Source organism: Pygocentrus nattereri, chromosome 14 (assembly GCF_015220715.1).
Source record: "Pygocentrus nattereri isolate fPygNat1 chromosome 14, fPygNat1.pri, whole genome shotgun sequence".
Taxonomy (NCBI): Eukaryota; Metazoa; Chordata; class Actinopteri; order Characiformes; family Serrasalmidae; genus Pygocentrus; species Pygocentrus nattereri.
This window is the reverse complement of record NC_051224.1, coordinates 9,443,781-9,469,707: the sequence shown is the minus strand read 5'-3', so window position 1 is coordinate 9,469,707 and position 25,927 is coordinate 9,443,781. Positions and strand designations below refer to the sequence as shown.

The following is a 25,927-nucleotide window of genomic DNA, read 5'->3' as shown; positions in this document are numbered from 1 at the left end:
ATCACCTTTGTGTTGCACTTTGTGTTACATCATTGTATTGTTTTTTTTTTGTTTTTTTTTTATGTTTTACACAGCGTCCCAACTTCATTGGAACTGGGGTTGTACATTAGCCTTGATGCTCCAGTGCAAAACTACAGCAGCAAACTTTGGATGCCTAACATTGATTGAGTACATTTAGGGTAAGTGGAAAATTGAGAAGATTTAATTTTTTCACCAACATATTCCTTTTATTGCAGCATGTCGAAAGAAAGTGAATAGTTTGACTTTCTTTGGAGATTACTGATGTACTTTAACTCTTCTCCCCTGCTGTCCAGTCAGAGTGAACATGACCATCAGAACCTCAGACCGTGAGGTTCAGCAAAGCTAAACAGAAGCATATACTATATATTCAAGGCCACGAGGAGTCTGATAAAACATCATTCCCTAATGCGCTAATCCCTAAACCCCTCCATCACCCACTCACATGCACACGCGTCTCTGCTGCTTTATCCTCTGCTCAGAATGGAGTTTGTCTTTCAGCTGACTACCAAGAGAGACAGCAATGTCACCAAAACCTTAAAGGGAAAACTATAAATATTCATAAAAATGCATCAGAGCTGGATTACATTCTTTAAAATAAAGGTTCTTAGCTTGGACATATGGTTCTACGAAAAACTTCTAATTAGTTTAGAGCAGTGATGCACTGAAACTGCATCAGGAAACATTCGGCTGGAAACCAGAACAGAAAATGGACATTTTTCTTATGCTTTTAAATGAATCTAATTGCACTGCCTGTGATTCAGTGGCGATAATTACTTTGTTGGGAAAAATAACTGAGTGAATCAGATGTCTGCTTTCATTTTAAACAGCTTGCTAAATAATATTAACTGTTAGAAGCTGTAAAATTATTAAAAGTATAATACTCCATGGTTTCCCAAAGGCATCTAAAGCTGAAGCCAGGGCTCTCCTCATTGTTTGTCATTAAGAGGGAAAGCTCGGGAGGATATGACGAAGGCACGTCTAATTTACATTAAACAACTGAATTGCCAGGTAATGCTAAAAAGCACGTATATTAAAGAGAGTATAGAACACGGCTGGAGCGAATTGTGAGTGCTTCACTGTTGATCTGCTGCTCGAACTGTTTGAACACTTCTGCGGTGACCGGCACAGTCAAGCAATGGACATAAACAACCTTTTTAATCAGTGTTTCTCCTTCATTACCATTCAGATTAATGTCATTTGACACTTCACTGCAGATCTATTACAAAGTTTCAGCTCTTCTTCTCTTTTGGCCAGAAACCACACCATAACCATTTTGGCTGAAATTTCTTGCATCTCAAGGTGTTGATTGTTTACATTATTTGGAGGTTCTTTACAGTAACTTGTGCATCTCATGAGATTTACTGAGGCTAAATAAAAGCATGTGCTATATATTCAGAGCCATGCACTTAACATCCTTAACAATCATCTGGAAGGTTCTTTGGGGAACCAAAAGTGGTTCTTGGCCTCACCACAAAGAACTCTTTTTGGCATGTTTATGCACGAGTATGCACTGTTCTCCTGGCTTTTGGGCCCAAACTTTTCTCTTATGCTTTTGCAAAATCCATTCTGACAGAGCTTGGCTTTGCAGCGCATTTGTTAGTTCCTGTCCTAGGGCATGCAATACATGGTATTGGCCACAAGGTGGCTGGATACTCTTCCTTTTCACATGATATAATGCAAAATAAATATCTGGGTCACGGTTTATTTTGAGAGTCCCCTGTAGATTATCTGTACATACTCAAACTGTAAACAGTCTTCCTGGTGAAACTTTGATTAACAACCGAGTCAGAGGTAGGTTTAGGACTAGGTTAAGGATTTAAACTGAAGTTAAGTTTAGGTTTAGGTTAAGATAAGATAATCCTTTATTAGTCCCACAGCGGGGAAATTCACAGTATTACAGCAGCAGCAGAGTAACAGGAGTAAGGCACTCAGTAATAGAAACAGGAAACATTATAAACATTATCAACATTATAAATAATTTTAAAAAATCATGTAGTGAAGGTGGACATGGAGATGGTTGGTGTGAAAGTAAAGGAGGCATATAATAAAAAATTAAAGCTACATCTCTAGACTATTTACAACAAAATAAGGATAATAATAAGAGTTGCATAAGATCTGTATTGCACTTAGGAACTAAGTAGGTCCTGAAGATCTACCACCCTGCAGAGTTTAGCTCCACCCCTAATCAAACAGACCTGATCCAGTTAATGAAGGCATCTTCATTAGAGGCATCTGAATATTCGAGACAGGCGTGGTGGAGGTGAACTCTCCAGGATCAGGACTGAGCACCCCTGGGTTAAGGATTACATTTAGTAGAATCTATTACAAGGGTTCCCAAACGGCAGTGTTTGTGGTGGGACGAAGGCCAAAAAGACAAAATGGTATACAATTAAAGAAGGTAGGTAGGAATAAAGTCACATTTTTACATTACACTATATTTTGTTATTAAAATAATTCAGAACACAAGTTTACCATAAAAACTAAGAATATTATATATAGTATAAAAATATATACTATGTTTTCTCATTGGGTGAGGGGGTGGGATCAGGCCACATTTATGGCAGACCGAATGAATCCACAGGGGCAAACTCTAGCCTGCAGGCCACACAGTAGGTATTCCTGATCTATAACATTCTTCATACTTAAAGTTTAGTTGAATTTAACAGTTGCTGTTCTATTGTAACAGATATTGAGTTGAATATTAGTCCAGACAAGCTGAGCATCTACAAAGCTCCAACAGTAGACTCTAAGGACTCTCAAGACCAATATCTGGGAACAGGGCCGTATTAAGATGCGGTGGTGCTCCTGGACATTAGAGCTATAGTGCTGTATTCCCACAAACCCACTCATAATAACCTAAGACTGCTTGCTAACAGGTCTTGGTTTTAATGAAAACGCATTCTATTCATTCTTCACAAGAAAGTCTAACCTGAACAGAGTTAACTCCTCAGTTAAAATCTTGTCGAGCTCAGGTAGCACTATAAAATTGCCACAATCAGATGCCAAAATGACCCTATGCTTTACACATATAGATGCCACTCATAAATGTACACAATGTTTTTTGGATATTTATGGCTAGATTAACAGGCTGACAGTTGTGGTATGTGAAAAGAATGAAAGTAACCTGACTGTTCTATTCTAACTATACTAAAATAATTCAAAACCACGCACTTTTTGGAGCAAACTTTGGTGGGCAGTCACAAAGGTCACAAAGGCCTTCGTCCCTCCAAAGCTTCACACCACACATGAATGCGTACAAGAAAAACAAATTACAATGCAACCCACCAAAAGGCCTGATGGTGAAGAGAACTTTCCCTGTGACTGAAAGTTTCATATCTCAGGAAAGATCTGCCTTATCTAACTCCTCACCGGAATGATTAGACCTGATCCGTCACCCACTGTCTCCAGGCAACAGCACACCTGGTCGGGTTGAAGCGAGAGCCGCACTGTAAACAAAGCGGTGATGTGGGAGATCTTCGGGTTCCCACACACTGCAGGCTCTGTTACAAGTCGTTATAAGGTGCTTTCGGCTCTGACTGCAACAGCTGATGAGGGAAATATTCAGGATGGACATTCTATGAGTTTTGGTCAGTGCACTGTTGAACTCAAAGGGATGTTTTAAAGGCTTAACATGTAACATGCCTAAGGTCATAATTTGGGAAAAAAACAACTGCGCAAAAACATGTTTGATGACTGAAGTTTGGTTCTCTAATTTTACACTGGAGCTACGGGCTAATACGGCGAACAAGTAACAAGACACTTATAGTCTCTAGCGTCATGCAACCTCACACTTGCCTCAAACCATGCAAAGTTGTGAAATAGTCTCAAATAGACTTGCTTATTTGGTTTCTGACACTGTATGACATCCTTGAACATGAACAGAGTGTGGACAAATCTATTTACAGTGCATGGCCAATATAAAGACCTTGAAAACACTACAGTGATCCTACAGACATTTCTATAGGATTGCTACAGACATCGTGGTAGTAAATTCGTAAAATCAGACAATTAATACAGGTTACTACAGCATGCTACATAAGTATTATAGATTACTATAACTACAGGAATATTACACAGAGGAAAAAAATATACATTGCTGTAGAAATTGTACAGCTTATTATTGTATTAGTACTGGGGTTTAACATTTTGGGTGACAATAAGAACTTGTTCAAATGAAGGTATTAATATTCTATATTAATATTGTTTACCCATCCATCCATCTATTTTCTAAGCCGCTTCTCCGTCAGGGTCGCGGGGGGGTGCTGGAGCCTATCCCAGTAGTCATTGGGCGGAAGGCTGGATACGCCCTGGACAAGTCGCCAGTCCATCACAGGGCAGACAGACAGACACTCACACCCAGGGGCAATTTAGCATGACTGCATGTCTTTGGACTGTGGGAGGAAACCGGAGAAAACCCACGCAGACAACATACAGACTCCACACAGAGAGGACCCCGGTCACCCGGCAGGGGAATGGAACCCAGGCCCTTCTAGCTGTGTACCCACCGTCACTGTGCAGCCCAATAGGTAGGTAGGTAGGTAGGTAGGTAGGTAGGTAGGTAGGTAGATAGATAGATAGATAGATAGATAGATAGATAGATAGATAGATAGATAGATAGATAGAATTTAGCTCTTTACAGAAGTGAAATGTATGACTTCATTCTAAAAAAAACACTGAATTTTAGGGTTGGAGTTGCTAAATGTCTGTTTATAAATATATTTGGCATCAGCAAACTACCTTAATATACTTACTTGCAGATACATCTAAAACTGTCATGTGTCACTGAACTGTTAGTCTGTATATTTTCTCTGTATTCACATGAAACATACTGAATATCTACAAACCGGATTCCAAAAAAGTTGGGACACTAAACAAATTGTGAATAAAAACTGAATGCAATGATGTGGAGATGGCAAATGTCAATATTTTATTCAGAATAAAACACAAATCACAGATCAAAAGTTTAAACTGAGAGAATGTATCAATTTAAGGGAAAAATATGTTGTTTCAAAATTTCATGGCGTCAACAAATCCCAAAAAAGTTGGGACAAGGCCATTTTCACCACTGTGTGGCATCCCCCTTCTTCTTACAACACTCAACAGACGTCTGGGGACAGAGGAGACCAGTTTCTCAAGTTTAGAAATAGGAATGCTCTCCCATTCAAGTCTAATACAGGCCTCTAACTGTTCAATCGTCTCGGGCCTTCTTTGTCGCACCTTCCTCTTTATGATGCGCCAAATGTTCTCTACAGGTGAAAGATCTGGACTGCAGGCTGGCCGTTTCAGTACCCGGATCCTTCTCCTACGTAGCCATGATGTTGTGATTGCTGCAGAATGTGGTCTGGCATTATCTTGTTGAAAAATGCAGGGTCTTCCCTGAAAGAGATGACGTCTAGATGGGAGCATATGTTGTTCTAGAACCTGAACATAGTTCTCTGCATTAATGGTGCCTTTCCAGACATGCAAGCTGCCCATGCCACAAGCACTCATGCAACCCCATACCATCAGTGATGCAGGATTCTGAACGGAGCGTTGATAACAACTTGGGTTATCCTTGTCCTCTCTGGTCCGGATGACATGGCGTCCCAGTGTTCCATAAAGAACTTCAAATCGTGACTCATCTGACCACAGAACAGTCTTCCGTTTTGCCACACTCCATTTTAAATGACCCCTGGCCCAGTGCAAACGTCTGAGCTTGTGGAGCTTAGAAATGGCTTCCTCTTTGCACTGTAGAGTTTCAGCTGGCAATGGCGGATGGCACGGTGGATTGTGTTCACTGACGATGCTTTCTGGAAGTATTCCTGAGCCCATTCTGTTATTTCCTTGACAGTGGCATTCCTGTTTGAGGTGCAGTGACGTTTAAGGGCCCGGAGATCACGAGCATCCAGTAGAGTTTTACGGCCTTGACCCTTACACACAGCGATTGTTCCAGATTCTCAGAATCTTTTGATGATGTTATGCATGGTTGATGATGATAACTTAAAAGTCTTTGCTATTTTACGCTGGGTAACACCATTCTGGTATTGCTGCACTATCTTTCTGCGCAACAATGGTGGAATTGGTGATCCTCTTACCATCTTGGCTTCTGAGAGACACTGACACACTGAGAAGCTCTTTTTATACCCAATCATTTTGTCAATTGAGCTAATTAGTGTTAATTGGTCTTCCAGCTGTTCGTTATATGCTCAATTTCCTTTTTCCAGCCACTTATTGCTACTTGTCCCAACTTTTTTGGGATTTGTTGACACTGTGAAATTTTGATTCAACATATTTTTCCTTTACAATGTTACATTTACTCAGATTAAACTTTTGATCTTTCATCTATGTTCTATTACCAATAAAATATTGACATTTGCCATCTCCACATCATTGCATTCAGTTTTTATTCACAATTTGTTTAGTGTCCCAACTTTTTTGGAATCCGGTTTGTATATTGTGATTTTAGTATTCGAGTACTGGCACTTCAAGTGGTTAATCGCGTAATTGAGTTACTAGTGTTCATCCCTAAACATTACTGCTGTTTTGTAACAGTAGGACGTCACCATAATGCTTGAATTTGGTCTGTACTTTTGTCCAGTTGTCCAGGTCTAGCTGAGATTACTAAACAACTCAGTGTACTCTGTGGTAAGTGCGCCTATTCCATTACTTGTAGTTTCAGAGGAAAATCTCTTAAGCATCAGACTGTTTGTGGCTTAATGTACTAAAAAACAACCTGGGGACAAATTTCGGTCACACAGTCCTGACCACAAGCACTGTCGACTACCAAGCGATGATCCAGTAATCCAAAGACAAAGCACTCCGTTTTATTTGAAGTATTTCAGCTCCATCTAAACCCATTTAACCGCTGCATAAACTATCTGCTTTTCATCCGTAAAAAGTTTGCCACAAATCTCAGGCCGGCTTCTCCTGGCAACCTCAGTGTGACACTGGGATTGCTTTCAAATGTGTTTAATTTCCTCCCGTTGCATATGAAGTCACTCAGGAATTCAGAGTCGGATCTGCAGGCGAGTGGGTAGTGACGCAAAACATTAACAACACATATGTTAGAAATCCAAATTGGCTGTTTAATTTTACAGTGTTGTTGGGTTATCGGATTTGAGGAGTGCATGCTGTGACAATGATAAATGAAAGCATAAACAGTGTAAAACGGGCCATGCATATTCATGAGGGAAACAGGTGGCGTGATTCTGTAGTTTTTGATTAATATTATTTATGAGGCATATTTACATGTTAACAGCCAAGAGGCTGTGATCTAGTGAATATTGACACCTAGAGATGGTGTATGATAATGGGAAGTGCACGTTAAGGCAGTAAGTCATGTGTAAATTTGTTGGAATTAATAGCAGCATTTAAAAATCTGCATACTCTATGCATGGTGACCTTGCCATCAGACAAAGATGCATTAGATCTATGAGGGAAAACACTTTAAATCAGGACTGACATATTGTTGAGCTACGATCAGTCACGACACTGACATTTCCAAGTCTGGGTAATAAACCATAGGATTTGTGTACAGTCTGGTGTATGTAGACTGTGCTGTGATCACTTTTGCTAGCGGTATGAATTTTCTCCTTACCTACGCTCTGAGTACAGTAAAACTATCCCAAAACAAGTGAAAGTATTAGAAACAAAGAAGCATAATCTGCAGAGAGTATTTTGAGTACTGTGCAAAAATAGATCATGGACTTGTGAGGCCTCTAAGGCACAAGCATCTTTGGAGGCCCCTAAACCCTATATTAAACCATCACGTCATTTAAACAACAGATCATGTTAGTGTTTACGTGTACTTTGCGCCATGCAAATTTCTTTTTATGTTTTGACAATCATCAAAATCATCCGTACTAATGTGCGATTTATTAGTCTACAGACAAAATTTCTTTGCCTTTTTCTTTTAAGTCAAACTGAGTCATAAGGAAAAAACAGAAGTAGTCCTGCTAGAACACCACACCATAAGACAATATTAATATACTTGAGAAGCCTAAGAACTGATTATATTTCTTCATTTATTTCATTTAGTCATTTGTACATATTCCATGCCCATTTGTTTGTCTAATTTTTATGTCTGTAATAGATTATCCTAAATATTTGAGCCTCCTCAGGCCTTGTAGTCTGAGCCACCTGAGGCCCATGTCAGTTAGACGCTCTTGGGCACTGGCTCCACCAGACCGGTCAGCCCATCCCTATTCCCGAGTCAACTGGGGAAAAACATTAAACAGCCATGTATAAAGTAGCAGTATTATCTTTATCTTTTATCAAAAAAAAAAAAACACATCACTATGAGTTCTATAGTGCTATAATAATCTATATTAGAATTTTGCCTTGTGTTATTCCTGTAGCACTGTCTTGTAATGATATAATACTTGTGCAGTATATATAATATACAGTAACTTTGTACTATAGTGTCAGAATGTGCTATAATACTCTTATAGGAATCCTATAGCAATTCCTGTAAGACCAATATAGATATTGTCGTTCGGAATACTTAAATGCGTGTACGCATGTGAGGCGGATGAGCATGTGCATTTCTAGACAGCCACGAGATGGCGCTATAGGTTCATTATACGCATCTAGGGCAGAATGTGTGTGAATACTAGAACATAAAGACACAGCACGATGTTCACATATGGCCGTTTTACAATCTTTCTGTCTGCTAAAATTGGTCATTCTACTTCTGATTTGGTATCAGCAAAAGATTTACAGAATTTGCTTGAGAGTCCCACTGGACGCAGTCACTGTCAGTTCCGCTTGATTACCACTAGATGGCGCAGATACCATGTTATCAGTTGCATTAGAAAACCTGCCCACCTAAAACCCAAGTTTTCCCGTCTCGGAAGGATACACGGCTCTACCATTAATGTACATATTAGAAACATGCAGATTATCAAATCTAATATACTCGTCCGATATAATATCATCCTTCCCCAAGGCCACGTGTACAGCGTTTGGCTTTAAGGTCGACTTTAGCGCGGAAGGGTACAAACTGTTCTCCGGAGCTCGGAAAGTGGGACAACGCCGCCTTAGTCCTCTTCTTACCGTTTCATTTTCATGCGTGCCTACGTCTGTAACCTTTTCTAGTTCTTTATGAGCATTTCATCTCGTCTGCTAACAGCGCTCGGTATCCGGTGACCACCGTCCTCGCTCGTCTCCATGGCAACAGTGAGCATTACCGCCCCCCCCCCCCCCCACGACAGATATGCACAGACACACTCACACACACACACACACGCTCTTATAAACACACGCACACACACCTTTCCTCTTCATTGATCGGCTATGCTAGTCGGAGCGATTGACCCCAGCTCACCCCTTCTGTTCCGTAAAACCCCCGCAAGGTCGCGCCGCTCATTAGCCATCTCCCTTTATCCGGGCAGCTAGAGCCGAGGCGTTTTTACGTTTTAATTGCTGGAAACTCACCTCAAGCAAAAAAAAAGCTTGCAAAGGACTATCGAAGCTACATCACTGCAGTGATATTGTCGACCACGGAGGACATTCAGTTATGTTCACTGTTTAGTACACCATCTGTCTTCGCCTGGTGTTTCCTTAGCTAACCTAGCTACCGTAGCTAAACGCCTCGAAAACAGCACAACGGCTCCCAAGATTAAGCCATTAATGTCAACGGCTATGTTTACATGACAGCATATTTCTCAAATGCTAACTGTTCCCAAAATACTAATAATAATACTATTAGGGAGGTCAGGGAGCTGGCCCTGTGACCAGAAGGTTGCTGGTTCGATCCCCAGCACCGACAGTTCATGACTGAGGTGTCCTTGAGCAAGACACCTAACCCCCACTTGCCGTGGATAGGGCTGCCCACCGCTCCGGGCAAGTGTGCTCACTGCCCCCTAGTGTGTGTGTATTCACTAGTGTGTATGTGGTGTTTCACTTCACAGATGGGTTAAGTGTGGAGGTGGAATTTCCCCGGTTGTGGGATTAAAAAAGTACCACTTAACCACTTAAGAAAAATCTATTCACTCGGCAACGTTAGTAACGGGCAGTTATTTCCAGCCATGTAAGACCAAACTGCTACTCTATGAATAAGGGGAGCTGCTTCACTAATTCCCGATTCAAAACTTTGAGAGACTTTGAGAGTAAAGTCGCAATATTTAGAGATTAAAGTCGTAAAATTACGAGAGTAAAATTGCGATATTTCGAGGATTAAGTGATAACTCTAGGGGGTCTGCCATGGGGTCTCGGTTGCTGTACTGGCGAGCACGCGGGATTTCCTCACACTCCTGTCTTCTTCTGGATCTTTTTGATGGTCGTTCTCACTGTCTGTGAAACTTCATGCCCACTTTGAATGGCGCGGAGATGTAGCCCCCGATAGCCGTGTAGACGACCCTGCCTGCGATTCTCCTTCAACAACACAGACAGACGGATTCCTCCGAGTCTGTCTGGCTCTTCGTTCTAAACACAGTTTCCTGCTCCGCCGTTTCTTGTACTATAACAGGCTGGTGCTGATGTGCAGGAGAGACAGAGAGACTGAGTGTTTCTTTAATGGTGAATCGATATGAAAGTAGAACTCCACCAACTCAACGCCCCTCATTTTAACACGAGGAGGTGCTGCCTTCCCTTTGCAAAGCCGTTGGCCACAATATTGTATACCCTGTCTAGGAATATCCCACTGTAATGTCGTAATTATTATCATAATATATTATCATCAAAATATTATGACTTTCTTCTCAAAATATTACGATTTTATTCTCAAAGTCTACTATTCTTATTTTTATAAGTGGCCCTAAAACACCATGCGAGGGCTTTCATTATAGATTATGATGTCGGTAAGTTTTACTATTACATTAACATTTTACTACCACCTTAAAACTTGTGGAAAATAAGCACATGGTTGCTTGATCGTCAGCAATACTCAACCTTGCTAGAGTTATATTGTGCAAGCTGGCAGCAATACGTTAACCCCTGCTGAATAAAGACCATTAGGATTTTTAAAATGTTTTTGCCTCCTAATGGTTACCATTAGAGACCACTAATTTCCAAGTAGAATTAGAAATGTGTCTGGAATCAGTCACTAGGTCACCTGCTAAATCATTCCTTTACATTATCAACCCATCAAGAAAAGCCAAAACGCATTACAAACCCCAAAGAACCAACAGAAACTCTTAATGGTTTCTATGTTCTCATTAGGGACGTTAACCTCATAATCCATTATGACACAGTAATTTAATGGCTGGTATGGAGCAGATTGCGTAGTGCTGCTGAAAACACCGCTGATTGCTACCGTTATGATAGGCCTTCAGGCCACAAGTTCAAATAGGGGCTCACATAACCGCGAGACAGAGCTCTCCAAATCACCAGAGGCTATAGATTTAGGCATATTTGTTTTAAATGCTAAATGCTCATTATGTAAATATGTAGAAACAATATTAATTTAGTATTACTAATGTCTTTACAAATACTGATGTATTTTCCCCATTGAGTCTTATCACAGATGAGGGAAACCATTTTACAGACATATTGGCCAATGACTGATAAGTGGGTGTTCCTGATGTGGGTGTTCTTGTTTTTTTCAAACGCCTTTTATTGCAATTCGACTCTATTGGCTTTCCCCACTAATGGCCTAATCTCAAAGGGCGGGACTTTCAACGTAAACAGACGCCATATTGAGCGTTATGAGCTTTCCTATTCATATTGTAGCTGTGTACAGTAAGACACAAGGGAGGCCATGATTCCAACAAGAGAAGGGTTGTTTCTTAAACACCAAATCAAAAAGGCTTGTATAAAGTGCTGAACTCATGGAGGTGGTCACTGCCACAGGCTTCACACCACCAGTAGGCCAAACCCCAACACAAAACACGCTAACTAAAAATAACCCCAACTCAAAATATCTCATAAATAACAGTTAACATGTATAAACAAGGACATCAAGAACAGTAAGTCCCATTTTAGGAGGGTACACCTACTCTGAGCCTCAGTGCGTGGCTGACCACATGGCTGGTTTTGGTGGCCAGTGCCAGCAAGTGGCAGGGCGCTACAATACTTAAACCAGTAACCGTTTCCTCCTTTATAATGTGTCTGGTAATAAGCATTGTGTGAGCAACGTGAATTTCTCCAGTACGACAAATACCCAGACATACTACTGTGACCAAATTACAGTATAAAGCCAGAGCTGTAGACCTCTGAAGACGTGATGTCATTCTGTAGTCAGCATCATGCTCATTAGGAACTTTTAAGTCAGAGCTAATTTTGGCATGACGTGGACCAGAGGCATAACTATGGGTGGGGAGGGAATCAAACTAGAGTCTATGGCACAGATGAGCCCACCGTAACCATCCCACAGATGTTTTATTGAGCCCCTCCAGGCTCAGACTGCCCATCAGGAGTACTGTGAGATTTTCCACCTGATAGCTTGACCTGTCAGTTGGACCATCTAGACCAGCTGCAGTAAAGATGAACCAGAAAACAGCACAGCCGCATCCATTAATACTCCCTGCCCGCCCCTCTGCCCCTTAATCTCTCAGGCAACTGGTCTTCTTAAAGTGTACACATATAGATCAAATTAGAATGTTTGTAAACATGTTGGTTGGCTTAATTTGTGTTCTAAAGCACATAGAGCCGCAATAAGTAGTATTAATCAAAGGAAGGTATCCTTTGTCTTTGGTTTATTTCTAGAATGTAAACTAGAATAGTATGTTGTTGTTTTGCTGTTTGCTGTTAAAGCTATTATATTGCTATTTTTAGAATTATTGCTTTGTAGAGAGTTTGATGTGAGGTGACGTGCTAAAAGAGCCTAGTGTTATTGTATGTTGGGTGGAAGTTTTGTTTGATTCTACTCTTGATTTTTTGCAAAAGTGTACATTTGTGTGAGTGTTTAGAACAACGCAGTGTATTGTTTCATTTTAGCTGTTAAGGTAAACCAATTATCAAGAAAGGTAGATAATTAGTCAATCCAGATACTTTTTAGTTACATAAAATGACCAAGTCTTCTCAAATCCCAGGCTTATTACATGGTATGGCTTATACTGCAGTAACAACAGGGACTTCAATGCAAAATGCCTGAGCTGTTCTTAGGATATAGAAGTGTGTAATGTAACTTTGGGCCTGCCGGTGGGCCCTGGACATTTAGGAGGTTATTGCCCTTAAAGCTTTTCTATTTTTCTGTCTTGGCTTAATAAGTCTCAGTATTAGTATAAAGCCTTGTTGTATCAATGCAATGCTTTATTTTCCACCTTGAAATAAGTTCTTTGCTGTTGTGACATAACTCTGATTTGCCCTGTACACATAATGAACAACATTAGATCAGAGACCTGTTGTAAAACTAGCTTGCAAGAGTAGTCAGTCAGCTAGCTTACAGCATCACAGTTTGTGTCTACAACTTCCCAAAATGGATAAGCAGAGGAGGGAAGGGTGGGGCTGATAGGAAAAGAGAAAAGAACTAATTCATCAAGAGCTGTCAGCATCCACCCTTTGCATTTCCATTGGTCCAGGGGAGGAGTCGGCTGGATCCAGCCCCTGCCATATCATCAAATTTTCCTATATTTTCCACATGTCGCTATTATAGACTTATACAATCACAGCTTAATATGGATCATGAATGCTTTCATGTACTACTTGTTTATGAAAACTGAACTAGTATAGAATAATAGAATAATGTTAAATAATGTATGTATATATATATATATATATATATATATATATATATATATATATATATATATATACATACATACATACATATACATATCGCTGCTGTCAGAACAAAACCTTGTATCTCCATTTTTCAGTTTTTGATATCATTTGAATTGAATTGCATTAAAAGAAAAGTATGTTTTTTCCTTTTCCTGTAAAGTTAACATTTTGGAGATATGAGGTTTTGTTCTGATAACAGTGATATATACAAATACACACACACACATCTTCTAAGCTGCTTCTCCTTCTGGGTCGCGCGGGATGCTGGAGCCTATCCCAGCGGTCATCGGGCGGAAGGCAGGATACACCCTGGACAGGTCGCCAGTCCATCGCAGGGCAGACAGACAGACACACACATGCACTCAAACATTCACACCTAGGGGCAATTTACCATGTCCAAACAGCCTGACTGCATGTCTTTGGACTGTGGGGGGAAACCGGAGAACCCGGAGGAAACCCACAGAAGACATGGGGAGAACAGGCAAACTCCACAGAGAAAGGACCGTGGTCACCCGGCCAGGGACTCAAACCCACTTGAACCTCCTTGCTGTGGGGCAACAGCGCTACCAATATACAATATACATAAATATGCATTGAATGGCGTTATAGTTGTACATATACACTATATTTCCAAAAGTATCCACTCACCCATCCAAATTATTTAGTTCAGGTGTTACAATCACTTCCATGGCCAGAGGTGTAAAAAACCAAGCACCTAGGCCTGCAGACTGCTTCTACACACATTAGTGAAAGAATGGGTCGCTCTCAGGAGCTCAGTGAATTCCAGCGCCGTACCGTGATAGGACACCACCTGTGCAACAAGTCCAGTTGTGAAATTTCCTCACTACTAAATATTCCACAGTCAACTGTCAGTGGTATTGTAACAAAGTGGAAGCGATTGGGAACGACAGCATGAATTAGAGTGGAGACCGCATGCCAGGCCTTCTCATCCAACACCAGCGTCTGACCTCACAAATGTGCTACTGGAAGAATGATCAAAAATTCCCATAAACCTTGAGGAAAACCTTCCCAGAAGAGCTGAAGCTGCTATAGCTGTAAAGGGTGGGCCGACATTATATTAAACCCTATGGATTAAGAATGGGATGTCACTTAAGTTCATATGTGTGTGAAGGCAGATAACCGAATACTTTTGGCAATATAGTGCATATACATACATTCAGTAGACCAGTCAAAGCAGTCGTTCACTGCCAAGGTCAACATGAGGAGATGGCAAAAGCTCAAAACAGCCGCTTATGAGTCACTCTGCTCCTCACCGCCTCTCAGACGATGAGCACAGTGCAAGGTTTGTGACAGAGCATCCGTCCAAATGTGAATAAAAATGCTGCCAACCATGGTGATGGTGACAAATAAAGACAGACCAACAGTATGTAAAGGGTCGATGTCTAGGTCTAGAAATATAAATATTAGCATCCTCTCGTATGGATAGCCACCACTGGTGAAATCAGATATTATTACATAAAGCATTTTTCTGTCTTTAATTGATTGAAGCAATGCACCATTTCTCAGATTCCCTGGCAGTAGTGAACCTGAAGACTTGAAGGTAAGCAGGATAGCCAAGGATTGAAGGTTTCTGCTCTCCGCCTCCTCATTTTCATTCATGACACAATCAGGGACACACGCTATCTTGCGAGTGCACTCACATTCTCACAGTCAGACTTACTGGCAGTCTCTCCAATTGCATCCGTTCTCTTTCTCTCAGTCCCTAAATCACTGAACTCTCACTCTGTGCCCCCCACCCAGCAGCACTGCCAGGACCACCACACATAGAAGAATATAGCACCTGCTTTGACCTCTCTGATGACAGAACCTGCCTAGACAGCTTTTGGTGCAGGCTTTCTTTCTCCTTTGCTCGTTCTCTCTCTCTCTCTCTCTCTCTCTCTCTCTCTCTTTTTTTCTCTCCATCTTTCTCATCTGTCTCACCCCATCTCTCTTTCTGTCTCTCTTCCACCTTTTTTCTCTCTCACTCTCCATCTAGCTCTCTGTCTTTCTCCTTGTCTCCCCGCCTCTCCCTCTCTTTCCCATTCTTTCTGACTCTCTCCCCCTTCTCTCTTGCTCTTCCTCTCTCCCTTTCCTTGCCTTCCCCATCTCTGTTTTTCCTTTTCTCATTTTCTCTTTCTGTCTTCTCCCTCTTTCTTTCCATCTCGCTCTTGCTTTCGTCTTATCTCTCCTTTTACTTCTGTCTCTCTCCCTTATCTCTTTCTCTCTTTTTTATTTTCCATTTTTTCATTCCCTGCCTCCCTCTCTCTCATATTTTCTGTCATGCTCTCTCTCTCTCCCTCTCTCTCTCTCTCTCTCTCTCTCTCTCTTTGCTGGCTGACAGTAGTACCCCCCTCCCCAGCTTGACTGACTCCCCCTCTTTCTCCTGCTATCACAACCACACACACTCTCTCTCTCTCCTTCATCACTGCATGTGCGCATTCTACGACACATACACACACTTGCATACACAAACGTGGACGCTGCGCTGCGGACTGCCTGCGAGGCTTCACCAAGCAGAGGCAGCCCCCCTGAGCTAATTCCATTATACATTCTGTCTGGAAGTAGAGGGCTGCCTTCTAATTGCTTTCTTATCCCCCTGAGCCCCCCTCCTTATTTTCTCTCTCTCTCTCTCTCTCTCTCTCTCTCTCTCTCTCACTCTCTCTCTCTCTCTCTCTCTCACTCTCTCTCACTCTCTCCCCCTTTCTGTCTCTCTCTCTCTCCCCCTCTCTGTCTCTCTCACCTTCTTTCCTTTCACCCCCTCCCCACAACAGTACCCCCCAACCCCATACCCCATCCGACACACCCCCCTCCCCCCGCCCCGCAGTGAACATGGCAGCGACGGCAAGGAGGAAAGCAGGATAGATAGAGAGAGACAGAGAGAGAGAGACGAAGAGAGGAAGCTGCCGTTTGACAGGGAATAGCTGCTGCCGTTTTTCGCCTTTGCGGGAGACTGCAGGACCAGGATTTGGGCAGAACGCTACAAGCAGGTAAGGCAGGCTTGCTTTATGCCTTTCGGGCTTGCAGCCAGGTGACTTCATGGCGGGATGAATGTGGGGAATGCAGAGGGGAAACAGGGGGCTTCAGGCGGTGCGCCTCTCCGAGGCGTGTTACAGTCCAAACAGCGATCAGGGGGGCGTGTTGGATAACAGGGCAATGTGCTCGCGCTGAGGACGCTCAGGCTTGACGGCTGATCCAGGATCAGCTTCTCCTTTATAGAGTACGTCTTAACAGAAAACGATGTGACCAGTTAACATACATATGATATGTCACCTATAGTGAGACTTCATTTTCTCTCCCTGAAGACGCTTCACTCAGGCTGGCGCGGTTTATTCAGGTTTTGTATCTGGCTGTGCTCAGGCTTGAAGACTGATCCAGGATCAGGTTCTCCTTCATAGAGTTTGTCTCTAGCACATTGCGTGGTCTATTTACGCACATCATGCACCTATCAATAGTGTCAGGAACTTCATTTTCTGAATGTTTCTACACTGTTTTTTTTCTGCCCATTTCCATTCATGTATTTCTCTTGTAATATTTAATACACTTTTTAATACCTCACACCTGATCTGTTGTAAGGCTCATCCAGGATCAGCTTTCCTCATTTTAACATACACCTGATCTCCTGCCAGTAAGGGACTTAATTGTTGTCCATGATGCTTCTGTCCTCATTGTGGCTGTTTACTCAGGTTGAGCGCAAAAAGGCAGTGCACTCATTCCTTGGGGTGGTCAGCTATTTTTGGTGCCATGTGTCCTTCCTGAATGGCCGCTGAAATGGGCAGAATGTGAACAGGGCTATATTTGGGTTTTTTCCAGAGCATAACACGTTGTTCGAAGCAGTCAAGCGTGAGGTTGACCATGTAACTTTGCTTATCTTCAGCTCAGTATGGACTCTGTTTACATGCACAGCTGCATAACCTGTGGGATATGAGTAGTGGTCGTACTGCTGTAGCCTGACCATAAAGCAAAGCAGTAGAACAAGGCTGATGTTGCAAATTAGGATCATTTTTCATATATTTTACTTATATATGAGAAGTCAGTGTGTGTTTGTGAGAGAGTGTGTATTGTGCCCTTGTTAGAGGGAAAAACAGAGCCAAGACAGCCCTAACCCATTGAACATTGCACAGAGACTGCAGTGTCACAGCTGAGTGAAATTGATGCTCTGGACAGGCTCCCACTCTACGGGAATGCAATAAAGAGGAGGGGGCAAGTGTGTGTGTGTGTGTGTGTGTGTGTGTGTGTGTGTGTGTGTGTGTGTGTGTGTGTGTGTGTGTGTGTGTGAAGAGATACAGAGAGAGAGAGGGAGAGAGATACAGAGGTGGGAGAACAGAAAGGTGTGAGGCAGAAGGAGGCAGGGGAGTCAGGGGAGAGAGAGGAAGAGAGACTGAATCAATGCATGAGTGAATTAGAGAGCCAGTGGAGAGATTGATCCCCCAGCATCAGCAACAACACACTGAATATGTCAACAATAAAAAAAATGGCCACCACACTCATGAAGAGAAGGCTTAAAACAAATATGTCTAGACTTATGTCTTTAAACCACCTTAAATGCCCCTAAATAGTAGTGTCTAATAAGAACGAACCAAATATTTGTCTTATTATTTTATTTATCAAAACAAATTGGCCTAATTTTTCCCCGATTTTAGTAATCGCCAAGCACCCACTAGGTGGGAGGGTGAATTCTAGCACCCGCTTCCCCCAAAGACACATGGAGTGCCACAGCATCTTTCTGAACTGCCCCTAACCCAACATCATTGAACAACTGAACATGCTTGGAGGAGAAAACTAACTGCCAGTGGTGTTACTTTAGCTAACAAACACTCGTGGTGGCTAGCATCAGGCTGGGTGATGGGGGGAAAGGGAGGGTCATCCTACCCACCTGGAGACAGCAAGGTGAATTATGCTGTCTTGGCCACAGATGTCACAGACGAGCAAACTCGCGATTTCCAGATAGGGACAGTGTATAGACAGTTGTGCCACTCTGGAGCCCTCACTGTTTATGAGCTTTTGTGGCTGATTTCAATTTCTTTATAACAAAATTAGCCAATGACAGATTTTTATTTGCCTTTTTTGCCATTTTCTACTCCACAGCTCACAAAGTAGCACATTTCCAGTATTTTCCGTCCATTAAACTTGCAATACAAATAGCATTATTTGGTCTATAATGGCCTTCCTTCAACAAAAAAACTACCCACCTATTTATATGACATGCATAAAATGAAGGGCTACATCAGAAGTAAGAGGCAACTGGCTATTTAGCACACTGAGTCAAGCATAATTGACAAAATGACACTTTGATATAAGTGTAGCAGCAGTCCACTTGCCTGGCACATGTGATTTACATCACAAAACTGTAACGCAGATTAATAAAAATACTGAAGTGCCTGATTGTATGTTTGGAACAAAAAATCTGCTGTTTATGATCATATGTCCATAGTTTTTAGACCTGTATCAATGTACTATAGCATAATAAGTCACAATGCAAGGTTATGACAGTGTGCACCATGACGATATCAGCTGGATCTGTTAAATGTCACCTAATGCACTTGCCAAAGTTCACACTCAACGTAATTCACACCAGCTCATTCAGTGTAAATAGTCCCAGTCCCAGCTGTATTCTTTTTAGTAGGTTGTGCACTTGTAAATTTCAATTTCTGTGGTGAACTGAATCAAAAATCAAGTATCGAAAATCTGATTGTGAGCTCAGTATATTGTTGCATCCCAAGTAGTAGTCACTGAATAATTCATAGCAGCTACTAGATAATAAACCTTAAGATTAATCACTGAATAATAAGCCTGCATTTCGACCTTGTGCACCAGCCTACAAATGTACTAAGGAGGACCACCCATACTCACAAACCCCCAGAGCACTTATCCACCGCTTAGACACAAAGCTACTGTCAACCCGTATTTCACATGTCCGCAGTGGTGGTGGGGATGAGGGCTGATGCAACAGCCTGAAACTCAGGCCCACTGCTTCTGAGCTGAGGGTCAGCATGGGGCAGAGAGAGAGCGGATGGGGGGTGGTTTGGAGGGCGTCCTAGAATGAGAGGAAAGAGAGACAAGATTAGTGAGAAAGGCAAGGTGAGAGGAATGGATGGAGAGTGATAAAAGATGACAGGATAGAAAGTGAGAGAGACTGCTCTCTGCTGCGTCCTGAACGTGCAACTGCTAGCGCGCAGCTCTGAACAGATCCATGAGGTCAGGACAGGGCAGAGCGGAGAGGGAGGAGGGATGGAGGGATGATTTCTGTCCAGATGCTGCTCTGCCTGCACCGCTGGGCTCAGAAACCCTGCTGCGGGATGCGTACATGAGGGAACAGAGGGGAGAAAACAACCGCAGCAGCATTTTTGGGGTCCTAAGCAGAGGGGTAGTCTTCACAAAAGGGCATTTTGTAATTTCCACACATGAAAGCATGTCCTGCAGTGCCCACAGAATTTCTCTGCGATGTGAAAGTCATTTCCTTTCCAAAGAATCTTGTAATTAAGTTGATTCCTTCTACCTGAACCTCTCACATTTGTACTTGACGCTTTTTTCAGACTGTCCAATAACGGTTGTATCTGAGTTTGCCTTTTCTGCTTCTTTCACACCATTAATCATATTTGCATGTAATTAAGTAGAAGCGTTGTCAGTCTACTGCCTCGCGCAATATAATATTGGTGGTCAAGACTGTTGCCATCACAACAATTATATCAAATTGCCCAAAAAGTGCAACTGTACGCTCCAATTGGAAATTTCTAGAATTTGGGTACATCCACTTAAAAGTAAACAATGAAACTTAAGACATTCACATATTTCACTGTTACCTCCACTGTATGTGAAATTTTGACACAAGAACGAAAGCAAATTACACTTAAACCCAGTTCTTATTAGGCTCGTCCTCATTACGATGGCTGATGCACTGAAAACAAAACCTTAAGGTACGCTACAAATGCAAGTCATAAACAAGGAGTTGCTGCTAGGAGCACTTTTATCTTAAACAAGGACACGCAATGTCAGTGATGCAAAGCACCACACTTGGGGGTTTCACAAAGCATTTTTTTCCAAAGATAAACTGCACTTTTTCTGCTGGCTGAGCATCTCCCTGTTGCTAATTGACAATGGGTTCGTTCTGTCAATAATGTTTTCTAGCTAGCTATTGTTTTGATAGTGCGGCACTGCTAGTTAAAAAAGTGTAATGAAAAAAGCTGCTATTAGTCTGGGAAATAATCACAGTTCTAGGTACTCTGCAGCCTCAATCACTAAACTCTCCTCTGTTAGAACTGTCCACACAGAAAAAACGCTTGTGACGTAGGGTACTGGACCGCATCAAGTTATTTATTTTTCTTTAAATCACCTGAAGCACTCCGCTCAAAAGAGAGAGGTTTGCAATGTGCAAAAACAGAAAAAAACTTGTCTTGTCCATTGAAAACTACAGCAAAAAACCGCATTTGTCTTCATGTATGTCCATCCACTATGAAGCATAAAAAGCTATTTGAGTGCTAATAGCACCTCCTAGTGGAGAATATTCAGCCTGCTAAACGGGAGTGAGTTAGTGAGTTAGTGAATGAGAGATTTATTCAGTGATTTGTGAGTTAATTAGCTTTGCGTCAAACAAAAAGAGGAAGGGGGGCATCAGTGTCATTGTCATAGCCTTCTCGGTACTTGCTATATGTCACCGGTGGAAGGAATCAGAAGCGAAGGGTTTCTCTAGTGCTTTCAAATGTGCACAGAGGCCAAGCTGCCCGTTAATAGCACAAAATTTGGAGTGCAAAAACCTCAACATATGTGACTGTTTTCAGATCGGAAAAGAGCACCGAGAGATCAGGCGCAGATCTGGGAACAGATTAGCCGCTGTGTGAACTCAGCCAACACTGTACGTGCTGTGAATCATAACCTGATCCAGGAACAGAATTCACAAACAGACAAATTCAGTAGACTCCAGCATGAACATCTGATTGCATGATTTCGATGGAGCTGAGAGGAGAACACAGACAGTCCCACAACAAAGGAATGGCAAAACAAGCTGGACATCATTAGACTGCGGATGATGGAGAGTGATATGAGCGGATTTCTGCTCAGCAGTTTCAAAACCAGACGCCTCAAAACCCCCTCAAAGTCTGTGATTAGTCTCTGTCTGGGGGCCGTTGGCATGCTTTGGTTTTGAAGGTGACATATGCCTTTGGTTTGGACCATCAATTGAGTCAATGACAGCAAACAAAGCATCTTACTTCTCTGATTGGAGCTGATAGTGAAAAGATACGGAACGGCAGCTCAGTCGTTTCATAACATTGCACTAATCTCCTATATGGCCGTGTGCTAAGATATGCTGTTTTATATGCATATGTGATGTTACTGGTAGCGATAGTCAGTGTTTTATTTATTAATTTATTAGCTGTTTTCATTGTTATGTCTTTCTTTTTATAATTTGAAAGCAAAAAAAAATAAAAATTTTGGACTGGTTGTTTTTGCACATGTTTGGTGGTGCTATGTAACAATTTACATTTAAAGACTCCATTAACATCAACACTAAAAGTTACATTTCATGTTCAGTGAAACAGATGTTTCATTTAGTCCATGACTTCATACTCGCAGGGCCTCCTGGTGGCTCAGGGGCCCCAAGTGACTGATAACAAGAAACATTCTGCATTTTGGAGATACAAAGTTTTTTGTTATGGTAACAACAACTTGCATCAAGGGGGCGTTGGGGGTTAAGTTCAGAGCATAGATGCTTTATGTATGTCTGTGTGTTTGGCTAGAATCAGTTTTTTTCTTGGGTTATCTTATTTACGTGTCTTTGCGTCTATTGTGACACCACATTTCCATGTGCATGTCATATCTGTGTGTAACAGAGTTTGTGGTTGAATATATGTGTGTGTGCGGACGTTTAGCATGCCGGTGCGTGCCGTCAGTGGCAGCGCACAGCGCGGTGAAATCACTTGGATGTCATCCAGCTCTGTGGAAGGTCATCGGCAGCGTCTCCAAATAGATCCAGCCTTCATTTCCTCTCTGTAGCCCTGCTGTATTTACCGGCTCAGTGGCCCAGAACGCCAGCGCCCGCTCCTGCCCTCTGCAACACCGCACCTCACCACACACACACCGACACTGCAACATGCCTCCACAGCCCCCTGAAAACACCCCTACCTCTTTCCTCCATTTTAAACCACCTGAAGTGCTCTCGTTCATACCCATCATATTTGTATCCCAGCTATAAGCATGGCTTCTGCAATGATGTCCATTAATGCATTTGCGGAGAGATGCAGAGGAAGAGTTTATTGGTAGCTGTATCTAGTAGAGGCTTGCACAGGAGTTGGCATATAAATTCTTGACTACATATAATATTAATGTGCATTGCTGTGTGTCAAGGAAATGCTGATTGCTTGAGCAAGGGAGTAGCATTGGATTTGGAACGAGACAAACAAAGTACCTCATGATAAAAATATCTTCTTTGTCACATCTAACAGTTTGCTTCAATCCATTCCTTCTCTACCACAATGTAGGAGGAAAGCCTTCAACAGAGTGCGATTAATTCATGCAGTTCATCTGGACATCAGTTAATGAATTCGGGCACGTATAGCTAATGATATTCATGATAAAAAGTAGGCTGCCATGTCAGCATTTGCCTGTTTTGTGAGGAACTAAAGATGTTGTCTATTTGTCACAGAAAACATGCTGCCTATTTGTTGTTGTTGATTTTATTTAGTTTGTATAACAGAGCAAAATTGCCCAAAAAAACAACACGTGCATAGTTTTTGGTGCAGCAAAATTGTGTCAACATTTTGTTTTTATGTCATTTATTTGCTTCATCTTGAGACTTTTCCATGGTTGAAAATGGATTATCTTTTTCTCTTGCCTGGTAAATGCGACACTGCCCCTTAGTGTATACAGAAACAGCGTGTCCAGCCAGGTCAGACATCTACGTAAGCATCTGTGCACAGTGCCTGCACATGTTCCCAGATACGTACAAGCATAATTCAGCTCTTAACCTCACTCTGAGAGCACTGTGCTTCTGGAGGAGTGGCTAGAACATTTGCTTGGTGCACATTAAATGGCCAGTCCAATGAAAATGCTTAATACAGCACTCAAAATCGCTGAATCACATGACAGCTCATTCATCGCTGACTAGTTTTCAGGTTACAGAAGGAGTGCCATGGTTGCTAAACCTTGTCCTGGTGTACCCCTGTCCTGCATAGTTTGGTGTTCTCCCTGTTCTAGCACACCTGATCCAGTCCATCTACTACTGAAGAAGCTTTTCTTGAATTGATAGTAGAGCACTAAAATGTGCAGGACAGAGTTGGGAAGCACTGGTCTACTCCTCTAAACTGATTTCAGGGAACTGTATACTGGAAGAGTGCTTTTGCAATCAGGCCTATGTAGTGGAACGTAGAGCTTTTTATATATATATATATATATATATATATATATATATATATATATGATTTATTTTTGACCCATTTCTAGCAGAGGAGCTCTGTCCTATATGATCTATAGAGCCTCCCCTCAGAGGGAGCACAGCAGCAAAGACCCATTTAGCACCTGGCCGGCAGGTCCTCCAACCAACATCCACTCTTTTTGAGGGTTAGAGGTACAGGTGTAAATTGGGCGCGGCTAAAGTGGCGATATTTATTGTTTTGGGACAAATTTTGTCTCAACGTGTGACAATATGCTTTTCTGGACATAGAATGGATATCATCAATATTTAAAGAACACTGACCAACATGAGAGAACATGATTAGGCATGCTTAACTGGATTTTGTGCAGTATGTGAAATGCTAAATAAAAAGCATATTGACAGCATTTTTTATTTCAGATGTCAAAGAAAAATATGTATTGTGACATACTGAGTAATGCAGATATTATTGTGATATTGTATTTTATCATATTGCCCACTCCTAGAGTAAATCTCTCTCTTAATGACAAATCGATTATGATTCTTCAGGAAATAACTACATCCTGAAATCCTGAATTTCACCATGATTTTATTTTATTATCTTTGTACATTAAAAAAAAAAACAAATTTAAGAAAAGAAAAAAAGATAAGATTCTAGGTTTTTTTAATGTAAAAACAGATCAGGGACTTTATTTTGGTTTTAAAAATGAACTACTGGATAGTTTCATTGCTAAAATCAAGTACAATCAATTCTAACATTAAAAAAATCGCAGTTGAATCTTCTCAGTCTCTATGCATCGATGCATTCCTATACCCCTAGTTAAGGGGGTCAAAAACCCCTGGATTTGTCTGAGGGTGGAGATATGAGGCTGCTACAGTGCAGGGGAACATGCAGCCTATATTAGGGCAGAGACAGGCAGCAGATGAGGAGGGAGCTTGAGTATAAATGTGTGTGGCAAGGAGGCTACTCTCTCTCTCTCCCTCTCTCTCCTGCCATGATCAGAGCGGAACGGCAAAGCGTTTGAAAAAAGTTTTCTTCCTGCTTCAAACGCCCGTTTGAATTACACCACAGACGAGAGGAAAGCAGGAGAGAGTGAGAGGGAGCAGGCGCTTGCCCTGTGAACAGCATCAAACCCGTCCCCTGTAACAAGGCACAAGCTTTTCTTTAACAGGTGCTGCGGAGACTTTTAGTGTATGCTTTAAAACAAAAAACAAGGGAATGGGGCTGTTAACCCTTTCAAAACCACTCAAAAGCAGAGAGATGCAGGGACTAATGGAAGCTGACACCATAAAGCCCTGTGTGTGTGTGGTGGTGGGGGGGGGGGGGGGGGGGGGGGGGTAGGAGGTGAGGGAGTGAAAGCAGATTTGATAAGAGCAGCTCTGGTATGTTGTCTCTGTGAATGTGATGTAGCTTGTCTCCTCTCTCTCCCTCTCTCTCTCCCCTTGTCCCCCCCCCCCCTCTCTCTCTCTCTCTCTCTCTCTCTGCAGTCTAGCCATGATTGGTCGACTCCCTCTGAGTTGTGCTGCATCAAATAGCCCCCGGGTGGGGGCAGGGTGTGTGTTTGGGTGTGTGTCTCCATGTAGTGTGTGCTTGTGGGAAGATGTAAGCTTGCGTGTGTGTGTGTGTGTGTGTGTGTGTGTGTGTGTGTGTTTCTTGTATTTAGTAGAGCAAAAATATCCAGACATTACAATTATTTCACATTAAATTACCATTGCAAAACATTACATTAGAATCATGATGTAATGTGAGGACTTTGTAAACTGCTTCTTACCTTGTGTACAGGCTTCACTGTTTAAAAGTACTGCAGTTAAAGAGGAATATCAATAATATTACATAAAAAATAATATTACAAAAAATACATATTTAACTTGTTAAGATGTAAATAGAGTCATTCAGACTTG

The 25,927-nt window shown here is 41.9% G+C and overlaps 1 protein-coding gene across 2 annotated transcripts in view; it reads left to right on the top strand.

Annotated features, from left to right (window-relative positions):
* The first annotated feature begins 16,456 nt into the window (after positions 1 to 16,456).
* The window catches only part of LOC108412729 (retinoic acid-induced protein 1), a 59,302-nt gene continuing 49,831 nt past the window's right edge, over positions 16,457 to 25,927 (top strand). For both annotated transcript variants that reach the window (XM_017684900.2, XM_017684887.2), the window contains exon 1: positions 16,457 to 16,649. The gene's annotated coding sequence lies outside the window, so the exon portion shown is untranslated. The remainder of the gene's footprint in view (positions 16,650 to 25,927) is intronic.